Source organism: Leucopleurus acutus (genome assembly GCF_964270905.1).
Source record: "Leucopleurus acutus genome assembly, chromosome: 18".
Classification (NCBI taxonomy): Eukaryota; Metazoa; Chordata; class Mammalia; order Artiodactyla; family Delphinidae; genus Leucopleurus; species Leucopleurus acutus.
Genome location: NC_139160.1, coordinates 65,270,544 through 65,282,567, shown reverse-complemented (window position 1 = coordinate 65,282,567; position 12,024 = coordinate 65,270,544). Strand labels below are relative to the sequence as shown.

Sequence of the window (12,024 nt, the reverse complement as noted above, 5' to 3'; positions counted from 1 at the left end):
GACATGTATTCAGAAACTTGAACAGATGTGTGTATTTCATATCAACTGCTGCGTAACGAAGTACCACAAATGTGGCAATACATGGGGCTTAAAACAACACAGTCTGGGCACAGCCTGTTGGGTCCTCTGCTCAAATTCTCACAAGGCTGTCATGGTATCAGCCAGTCTGCATTCATTCCTGGAGCCTGGGGTCCTCTCCCAAGTTCATGTGGTAGTGGGAACATCCAGTTCCTGAGGTCCCTATCCACTTGCTGAATATCATCTGGGGGTCACCATCAGGTCTTAGAGGTTTCTGCAGCTCCATGCCACGTGGTGGTGTTCTCTGTTGCCCAACGTGACAACTCACTTCTTCAGGGCCAGCATGAGAATCTGGTATTCCTGTCCACTAAGAGAGTCTTACATAATATAACATAATCCACAGGAGGGATAAACCATCACCTCTACCAAGTCTTATTCACTAGAAGCAAGTCCCGCTTCCATTCACTGCTCAAGGGTGGTAGGTGATACACGGGCACGACTCACTGGGGGTCATCTTAGGGTGTGTTTCCAAAACGTGGAATGCAAAACAATTGTGTTACTACAGCAACCTAACTTCCTTCCACCAATTAAAAGCTTTTTTTAATGGATAGTTAAGAACTAAAATGAGAAAAGAAAGACACTACTTATAATAGTTGCTATTCTTATAATAGTTGCTATTCTTATAATAGCAACCATGACAATTACAAGAGTAGAAAGCTTATGTGCAGCACTTCTAAGTAATGGGCATTGTACACATGCTATTACATTTAACAGTCACATAAGCCTATGAGGTAGATTATTACCCTCATCACACAGTAAGAAAAGTGAGACAGATAGGTTAAGTGGCTTGCACAAGTCCACACATCTAGGAAGAAGCAGAACATGCTCAGAACCCGTAATTCAGTTCCATGTACAGCAGCAAAGGGATTGTCTGCTAGTTTTGTAAATCTAGTAACTAGATTACTCGGCAAATCATAAGAGCCTTAGGCCTCAGTTTTCTCATCTGTCAAATGGGGAGGATGATACCTGCTGTAGAAATTTCCGAAGGTTGTTGTGAGAATAAAATGATAATAGAATATGTAAAGCACTTCACTCAAAAACTGACACTTGCTAAGTGTTTAATATGTGGTAACATTTCTGTTCTGTTGTAAGCCTTGTATAAACTCTAACGTTTTATATGTATGAAAGTACAGGCAAGAATGATGAACTTAATGGATTTTTTTATGTTTTATTTGTTTCTATTGGCAGGAAATTTTCAGGTTCTTCAGTAATCAGCCCATTACTTTTCTATGGTTAAAAGGCCCTCAAGGAATAAAGAGGAATTCCATCTATCTTTCCATAGGAAAAGCAATAAAACTCTCTTATCCATAAATAAACTGAAATGTAAAAGACCTTTTTTAACAATTCATTTTGGTGGGTCAAAGACATGGACTGATTACATGCTTGTTAAGAATGGTTGAGTTAGCCTCTGTTAAAATGTAAAGTATTAAGACAGACAAAAAGGGAATATTCAAAAGAATGGGTGGATCAAAGAGAAAAACAAGATATTGAGAAATATTTAATGATGATAATAGCATTATAGGACATTATATAAAGTAAGTCGTTCTTAATAAATCTACAACGTGCTTAAAAATTAGATACCCATATTGTTAATTATCTAGTCTAAAAAGGTAATTATTTCTGAGACATGGGATGACTTATATTTCTCCTTGAATTCCCTGGCTTTGTCTTTGCCATATACTTGCCTTCATTTTTCATTGTTACTGTCAGATCACTGCTGTCAACATGTACAATGTTGAATTAACATAAGAGATATTCACAAATAGGACACCCAGTGCCCATGCCCAAGAGCCACCTACAGGACAGAGGCAGGAAAGACAAAAGTAGTGCTGTGCTGGTAAATGTCTAACATCCAATCTCTGGGAGGAAAACATGTTGGTCAATTTCTAAGCCAATTTCAATCTACCAATAGGATGTCACTGATCAGGAGATGGGAAAAGGTGGCTCCAGCATACCACATGGCCCTCGTGGAAAGATGAGAAGGAAGTCATCAAGAGAACATTAAAATTCAGTCTAAAGTAGCATAACCTATATATTTACATGCCGAAGCCTTGGAATTTTCAAACTGGGCTGGGCAGGATACATTTGGGAAAACTTCTAGAGGACGTATAGGATTTTTCAAAGGGAAGGACTGGAAAGAAAATAATGAACGATACTGGATATTCTACAAAGGTTCTCTCAAGGTACTCCCTGATTAACCACAAAAGGTAGGTGTCATTTCCCCCATTTGACAGATAGGAAAACAGAGGCTCAGGCAAACAACCCCATGGCTAGTAACTGGCAGACCCGCCCATCCTTTTGTCCCTTCCATACCTCTTCCCTACTTTTCTTCCTTTCTTTCTCCTTCCATTCTTCCCTCCCTCCCTCTCTCTCTCCTTCTCTCTCATGGCCCTCCTTTACTAAACACTCATCTAGTATTTACTGTGCCCAAGACAGTGTGCCTAGAACTAAGTATATAAAAATAAACAAGTAAATATTTTAAAAGTTCTATCCTCAAGGAGTCAGCACTATTGAGACCAGGAGACGGCAGGGGTCAAGACAGATAGAAAAATATAGTTTTAATGAGATAGGTGCTATGATAGCAATGTGAATAGGCACACTGGGGTAAAGCCCAGGAGGTGGGAGTCACTACCTAAGTCAGTATGCAAAGTCTGGTCCCTGAATGCTTTATGTTGATGTGGTGATGACGGTAGTTTGACACTCTGGGCAGAAAGAGCCATACGGGACCCAAAAGAGACAAAACATATTCGCGTTATAAGAGCAGACTTAGCACTAGATGACCTACTTAGAACTGAGAATAGATTTTAGTCTGCTATTAGAGATAAATTTTACTTAACTAGTTTGTTTTTTTACAAAATTGGGATGATTATAGTTGCTAGAAACTTCACAGGGATGCTAAGAAACACTCCTCTTTGTTGTTCTCCAGAAGTACTATAAAAATTCTACAATAGTATGATTTTTACAAAAACACCATTTATCTTTTTTTTTTTTTTTTTCAGTACGCGGGTCTCTCACTGCTGTGGCCTCTCCCATGTGGAGCACAGGCTCCGGACGCGCAGGCTCAGCGGCCATGGCTCACAGGCCCAGCCACTCCGCGGCATGTGGGATCCTTCCAGACCGGGGCATGAACCTGTGTCTCCCGCATCAGCAGGCAGACTCTCAACCACTGCACCACCAGGGAAGCCCAACACCATTTATCTTTAAACTCAGATGCTGGAAAAAGGACTAGAGTCTCTCCAACATCCTCTGGAGCAAACAGAAATCTTCCAAACTATGTGACTGCATTAGCCAAAAGTTTTCCTTTTGAGAAGACCACAAAGCAGTAAATGAACAAAGGAAGACATAATAGAAAGATCTTCTGAGTACAAATAGGAAGACACAGTGATAGTTTACTGCTTTTGTCACTTTCACTGCTTAATTTTTTTCCTACAGTTAGTAAAATAAAATAATAAAATATGTCCATTAGTTTTCACACGGTATATAAAACTGAATGATTCTGAGTATTTGATATTACAATTCTCTCACCTTTGTGTACGTTTTTTCTTTAAAAGATCTAAGCCTCACTTTGTCCAAAAATGAGTTTGAATTTGTAGTATGCTTATGCTATTCTGTAGCATAGTACTAAACAAAGTATCAGAAGGCAAGGAAAATTCAAATAATAGGCTCACACTCTAAGCTCCTTATTACAAAGATTATTGGCAAAAAGCTATATTTATCCCTTTCTTCAGGTTCTGCATAATGAGGATTATACAATTTTATACAAACCATATTTCTACCAGACATGCATGGTGTCACCTCTAAAGTTAATTCATCAAACTTCAGGCATAGCTTTACAAAAATGATACCATGCTGATTTAAAACTGAGACCACAGAAGATAGAAGAACCCCTTCCCTGTCAAGAGAGTTAAAATGAAAGCAGGACAGGAGTTAAGGCTGGAAGATAAGCTTAATCTCTTGGTAGAGCCTGTAAGAGGGGCCATACCCCTTGCCCCAAGATGTGTTAGAGCCCTAAATACTACTGAACTCCTCATTACCAGCTGTGGCCACTGCATTCTAGAACAAATCAGGAAGACTGGCTGAGCCTGTCACCAACTAAAGCACTCCTCTCAGCAGGCATTAAGGATCAAAAGAACAGCTGTGGAGAAGCTGAAGCGATAATGGAGCCACAACTACAACCAGACATCTGGTATACCCTGCTTCCTCTGTGCTGACAGTAGAGACAGGAAGCTAAGAACACAGAGACTACAATCTACCAAGACAGGCTGAGAATAGCAGAAAAAAGCATATTTCTCTACATTTGCCTAATCATTTAAAATTGATACCTTATTAAAAAAAAACTTCATAGGATGTAGGACTGAGATCATTCCTTCCCCCACAACTACTTTATTGTTGAATAATTTGCTGGCATCACAAGCTCTAAATGGTTAGCAGCATCTGGGATGCTAACATGCTGTCCTCACCCACTAAGAAGAAATCTTGGCCTGTTTAAACTCTGTCCGGCTCATTTTCCTCACCCCAACCCTAAAAATGTATTTTTAACTTGGAAGTTCACTACTAATATTTTATAAGGGATGACAGGAGATTCTAGTCTTGCTGTCTCTCTAAACAAGCCCATCTCCCTTCCTTATCACAGGTTCTGCAGGCTGAGTTCTTTTTCCAAAAGAGTAACTTCAAATTCACTATCACAACCAAAAGGAGCCACAAATTTTAAATTCTTAAGTGCTTAGCTTTTCTATCTTTAAAAAGTGGAATTATCAAGAATTTTACTGGCAAGCAAGCAACCTTTTAATACACTTCAGGTATTACCAAACATACCTACTTGTCTATGAGCATTATTTCAAAATTTATAGCATCAGTATGAAGGTAATAATTATTAACTCAGCTTTTGAAATTTAAGGTAAGAAAATGTAACTTTATTTGAACCACTCACTTCCTAAGTTATTATAAATTTTAGAGCAAATCCTGACACATTTAGTAGTTTCCTGGATGATTACAATAGCCTCCTAGGTGAGGTCACCTGTAGGTTACTCCAACCCTCTAAGATCCAGTCTCCACCTGGAGGCTGAGTGATCCTTTCAGAACCCAAGTACATTTATGTAACTCCCATGTTTAAATCCCCTGAATGGCTTCCTACTGCTTGTAGGAGGATGACCAAAACCGTCAACATTGTCTTCGAGACCCTGTGGATCTGCGTCCTCCTGTATCTCCAGCTTCTTCACCTATCAATCTCCCATGTACTTACTGCTCTTTGGCCATACCAGTTATTTTCAGTTCCTTAAATGTGTCATGTTCCATCCTGCCACTGGGCCTTTGCACAGGCTGTACACCTATTTGAGACACTCAAAACTCTCTCCTCTCTCCATTGCAACTTCATTCACCAAGTTAGCTCCCACTAATTCTCTTTGGATTTCAGATCACGTGTCACTTCTTCAGGACACCATCAACTCCTTCAAGCCCACTTCTAGGTAAGCTGTCTTTCCTCTCCTTCACTTCCTATTTGTTTCGTAATCATGGCTAATTATTGAGTCCACCCCTGCTGTGGATTAGGACAGGGGCTTTACTCTCTCCCTGCTCATCATTCCATCTCCATCACTGACCATCATGCCTGGCACAGAGGAGATGTTCAATAAGTATTTATTGAATGGATTAGTGAGTCAGTCTGTCTTTTCTTGTGTGGTTGGATCCAGCTCAAAGGATAATATAATAGTAGAGCTCCAATGGAAATCTGTAAGGCAGCCGGCCTAAGGCAGTCAGTATGAATTGAAGTAAACTGCTTACCCCATACACAAAATGCTTAATGAAGTACTGTTTCTATGAGGGTAGTCCTTCTTCTTCTTTTTTTTTAACATCTTTATTGGAGTATAATTGCTTTACACTGTTGTGTTAGTTTCTGCTGTGTAACAAAGTGAATCAGCTATAGGTATACACATATCCCCATATCCCCACCTTCTTGCATCTCCCTCCCAACCTCCCTATCCCACCCCTCTAGGTGGTCACAGAGCACCGAGCTGATCTCCCCGGGAGATGCAGCTGCTTCCCACTAGCTACCTATTTTACATTTGGTAGTGTATATATGTCCATGTCATTCTCTCACTTCATCCCAGCTTACCCTTCCCCCTCCTTGTGTCCTCAAGTCCATTCTCTACGTCTGTGTCTTTATTCCTATCCTGCCCCTAAGTTCTTCAGAACCACTTTTTTTTTTTAGATTCCATATATATGTGTTCGCATATGGTATTTGTTTTTCTCTTTCTGACTTACTTCACTCTGTATGACAGACTCTAGGTCCACCCACCTCACTACAAATAATTCAATTTCGTTTCTTTTTACGGCTGAGTAATATTCCATTGTGTATATGTGCCACATCTTCTTTATCCATTCATCTGTCGATGGACACGTAGTAGTCCTTCTTCTTAAGCAGAGAGAGTGTGAATAAAGATGTCAGAAAAAGAACGATGAAGGGAGAGGAATGAGAAAAGTTGGAAAAGCAGTTGCTGTACCAAAGACTGAGCCTTATTCATTCCAGTCAAGCTGTGAATATGTGGTATAATGTGTCTTCACATGTATGCAACATAGTTCAAGTTACACATCAGTTATTTCACTTTTCACTCTTTCTTCTCAACAATATGGTAAGCGGGGCAGGGTAGGTATTATTCACGTCCATTTTATGAATGATTAAACAATCTTAAAGAATGATTTATCCAAGGGAAGAGATGCAGGGCTTGAACCAGATCTTCAGTGCCTGGTTCCCTTCTCTTCCCATGCACTGTGTTAATTCACAAGTGTGTCTTGTTAATCCGAGAAAAATGTAAAACGACTATCAGTATTTGCAAAAAGGAGTTTTAACAGGTTTCCTCATTGAGATTGTTAGAATGAAACGTGTCCTCTCATGAACCACTAAACTGGGAGGGAGGAGAGCTATGGATGGGACGCATTTATTCATTTGGACTTCCACCAAATATCCAGAGAGTTCTCATTATTCACAGTTCTGTTATATAGTCATTACAAACACTGAAATAGCAAACATTGAATCATTGCTCCTAGGAAAAATACAGGGTTAAGTTCCTATGAGCTCCAGGCACAACATTTTCAACTAAACTACACATAACTTTGTTTTATGTGTGTTTCTGTTTAAAGCCACCTCATTTTAATATATATTCTTGATTTGTTAACTTATGAATTCACAGCTAACAGCGCTATAGATCCTGCCTGAACAAAGCTTATTTTAACACACATATTTTTCCATAAGGTACGTCATAGCCTCCTTGTGCTAGAAACATTAGGTGGTACTTCAGCATTATGTTTTGGGGGCCATTTTAAACAGCAAAATCGCCAAGAAAATGCACAAAAATGTGAAAAGGGTGGCACTAAACAGACTGTTCAAAGGACATGCGTTTACAGTATGAGAGCTGAACCAAGAATGCAGAGTGTCCCCTTATTCATACCCAGCTGGGGATATGCACTTCAGGCCACTCAAATTTTTGCCACTTTGTGCATATCTGTGAATGACCGTGAAAGCACCGTGAGTATTTGTTTTGCAGTTTCAAATAAATTCCTGTGAGTAGGTGAATTCTCAAATACAGAATCCACAAATAATGAAGATTCACTGCCTTTGAGCTCCTCAAAATACAAGATGAGGATACGTAGGCAAAAAAATAAGTTCCTGAATTTATATATACTGAGAGAAAAATGTAACAAATAAGAATGCAATTATACCAAGTGAGCAAAGAGGAAGATGTGCATCTCAAAGATGAAGGCATTTGCCGGCTTCCTTGGCGGGAGTGAGGATGAGGGGGAATTGGAAAGAAAGTCCAAAGGTCACAGGAACAGAGATGCAGGGTGGGGCTGGGGTGTTAGATATTGAGGATCAGGTTGGGGGAAAAGGTACAACAGGGAGTTAAAGAAGCAAAGAATGTTGTGAGTGGATGCAATGGTGCTAGAACTTTAGCCTCTCGATGGTGGGAGCAAAGGACAGATTTTAAGCCATGCAGTGACTGGAAATTTAAAAAAATAACTCGGTGATGTTAAGAAAGCTGGATTGCATGGGATTAAAAGAAGAGGACAGAGACTGGTGGTCAGTTAAAAAGCTGTTGCCAAAGTCAGCCCAGAGGTTATACAGTCTGAATTAGAGCAGTTTGGAGAAAAGCGTAAGGAGGGGGGTATATGTTGCCACATACTTAAGAGGTAAAAACCAACAGTTTGGTGACAGATTGACTGTGGTCGATGAGAGAAAAGGAAGAATGATCTAAACATATTGCATGGTACCTTTCACGACCTACAAATATTTTTAACACCTATGAGCCCCTGTAAGTAGATTGTGAGCTTCTCATGGTGGAAGATCATTCAATTCATCTTTATTGGACTGAATTAAATATCCTATGCAGTATTTTGACTAATACTAAAGTTACAGATAACTTTAGATCAATCTTTAAATAAAGTTTGTATCAATACTAAATACATTCTTACATTTCACTGAATTTAAAATGACAAAGAAAAATACATTGCTTCAGCGCTGAAGAAATACTGTTATCCATACTACGACAAAGGGTAGGAAGCGAGGAAAGATATTATATCATAAGCCAAGTTCGAAAGTGACAGTTTGGCTTTGGTGATCTCTACCTGTCTCCTTGCTGAGTTGGTCCTCGGTAAGCATAAAATTATTTAAAATGTTCTGTTATCTCCTGGAATGTGCAAAGAATAATGGTCTAAGAGACAGGAAAACAGAGCTCAAATCTCAACTCTGTCACTGTTAAAATCTTGGGCAAGTCCCTTCAGCTATCTAGTCCTGAGTTTCCTCACCTATAAAATTAAGGGTTTCAGGCAGATGGTTTTTAAGATCCCTTCCATTGCTAACAGTCTTTGTGCTACTTTAGAGCTTAAATATTATATACTCATATTCTCATACATAGTGGCTTTTTGTAGAGAAAAGGTGAGTTTAGGGGACTAAAATTCACTAATTACCTACTAAATAAATGTCTGAATATATGTATTTTTAATGCTAGGTATCTATATCAATGTGTTCCATACAGGGGAGAAAAAAATCCTATATATATCCCCTGGGGCAGGTTTTTAAAATAATTAACCATTATTTATATCAATTTAGTATACATGTTTATTTCTAACCTCCAAGCTTATTGAATATTCAACAAATACTTAAGATTTCCGCAAATCTTTCTCAGCTATATTAGGTTAAGGATGTAGCCAATTATAAAAAGAAATCAGATTTGTGGTTATCAGAGGTGGGGAGTGGAGGGAGGGGGATTGGAGGAAGGTGGTCAAGAGGTACAAACTTCCAATTATAAGTACTAGAGGTGCAATGTACAACATGATAATTATAGTTACCACTGCTGTATATGAAAGTTGTTAACAGTAAATCCTGAGCGTTCTCATCACAAAGAGAAATTTCTTTTCCTTCTTTCTTCTATTTCTTTGTATTGTATCTTTAGAGATGATGTTAACCAAATTTACTGGGGTAATAATTTATATATATATATGAAAGTCAAACCTTATGCTGTACACTTGAAACTTACACGGTGATGTATGTCAACTATAACTCAATAAAACTGAGGAAAAAAAGGACTGTAGCCAATGGTAAGAAGTTTTAGAAACTTTTAAAAGGTATAAGATGAGGGGCTTCCTTTGTGGCACAGTGGTTGGGAGTCTGCCTGCCAATGCAGGGAACACGGGTTCGAGCCCTGGTTCAAAAAGATCTCACATGCCGCAGAGCAGCTAAGTCTGTGCGCCACGGCTGCTGAGCCTGCACTCTAGACCCTGTAAGCCACAACTACTGAAGCCTGTGTGCCACAACTACTGAGGCCCGCACGCCTAGAGCCCATGCTCCGCAACAAGAGAAGCCACCGCAATGAGAAGCCCACGCACCACAAGGAAGAGTAGCCCCCGCTCGCCGCAACTAAAGAAAGCGCGCACGCAGCAATGAAGACCCAACGCAGCCAAATATAAAATTTAAAAATTAATTAATTACAATACAATAAAATAAAGGGTACAAGATGAATGACATTTTTTCGTCTTCTATTGTCAGAAATTTTAGATATGATCATATTTTTCATCATCTCTAGGCCTATGAGCCCATTCTAATTCAAAGGTTTGTTTATACAATGCGCTTTCTTTGCAGAGGCCTTTGAAATCATTGTAGTTAATTGTCCCTGACAACCACCATCTCATTTAGTAAATTAATATTGCCTTTGCCTATTCACGAAGAATATATTTATTAGGCATCCACATGATGGCAATCCTTCAGAAACTATATGCCACACGATCCTTGTGAATATTAACCTCTTCTAATTACAATCCATGGACTCACTGCTCTTAAAACCATGTCTAACTTATTACTCAAATAACATGGCTATTTTGACTCATTCTGAATATCCACATAGAATATTTTCACACCTGCTCCATGATTACGCTCCATAAATGCAACTGCAACACTTACTGTTTGGATGTAACCAGAAGTATATGATTAAATACCTTGAAGTTTATTTTCCAGCAAACAACCACAGATGAATTTGCGGCAGTCAAGGCAGACCAGAGGGTAGTTGACAGTTTAAAGACCACCAGAGTTGGCCAAATGGTTGTTTTATACCAGAATGGGTGTTAAATTCACTGCTGGGGGCTCTGTGGCTCTAAGACTCAGAAGCCAAGGCTGTACCAGATGGCCAGCAATAGAGAGACCTGGCACAGTCACCTGCAAATGGCCCCTAATGCACAAAGTGGGAGAAAATACAGGCTTTATGGAACTCCCTGTTCAGAGCACCATGCAAAGCTTCTGTGCATTGATGGATCCAAAATAAATAAATAGATGAATAAACAAACAAGCAAACAAACAGTAAAGCATGAATGTTTCACTTTTAGTAATTGATTAATTCTACATGGAGCAGACCATATTGGGGCCTTGGGGTAACTGGAGTGATCCAGTTGGCCCATGACTGTAAACATGTTTTTCCCCCAACGTAGAATAATAAAGTACAATACAAAATTTAAGAACCCTTTATAAAAATACCAGCCTCCCCACTGGATTCTGTTCAATGTGGATTGTGGCAATATTATAATTCTCTACATTCTGAGCTGTCTTTTTGATTTCCAAAAGAAAATGTGTTAACCAACATGCCCAGACAGATGATAAATAGCTCCATGAGAAGAATGATCCCTGTACAGACTAGCATAACGATTCAACCATCTAATCTTACATGTAGACAAAGGGTTTAAGTGATTAATTTTGCAGGTGCAGATTATTTGCTTTGATGATCACCCACGGTTAATTTAAAAACCTGAATCACTCAACACACTCCTGATTGTTATGTTTCCACAGTGTTCAAATGTATACTCGAGGAACACAAACTGATCATGGTCTTAGGCAAACATAATAAGGATGATATAAAAGGATGATTTTTCAAGAGTCCTGTCATGCATTCCAAAGCTATATATTAATGCATTATCTATGCTACAGCTTCTTTTCAATGCAGAAGACTGCTAAGAATTACCTTCATTTGAAAAGGAGGCAAAAGGCTTTCAAATGAAGAAGGCATTAGAAAAAGAGAATCAACTCACGAATGATTCTTAAACACTTGCCTTTGGTCTATCACAGTGCTGAGTTCTGTAACTGACAAGGAAAAACGGCAAAAGGCATACATCTGCCTTAAGGGAACGTAGAATCTTATTGGACAAGAAGACTTGTTCAATACATTCATATACACTAACACGTTACACCGTATTACAAGGCTGAACATTAGTAATCCAAGTAAGCTTACAGTTTGGAGACCATAGTGCTATAGAAATTCAGGAAGATAAGATCATTGTAAACAGGATTAATCAAAGATTCCTGGGAGGGTGTGGATCGTAAGGCTTCCCTGGAAGGACACTCTTCTGCTTCCTTCATACACCCAGATCACCTAGCACAGTACGAGGATCACATAACAATTTTCTGAATTTAAC

At 39.1% G+C, this 12,024-nt stretch overlaps 1 protein-coding gene across 1 annotated transcript in view; it reads right to left on the bottom strand.

The window, feature by feature from the left end:
• Window positions 1-12,024, bottom strand: part of HS6ST3 (heparan sulfate 6-O-sulfotransferase 3) — a gene marked incomplete at both ends in the record, with an annotated part of 650,046 nt that overhangs the window by 368,313 nt on the left and 269,709 nt on the right. The window lies entirely within an intron of this gene.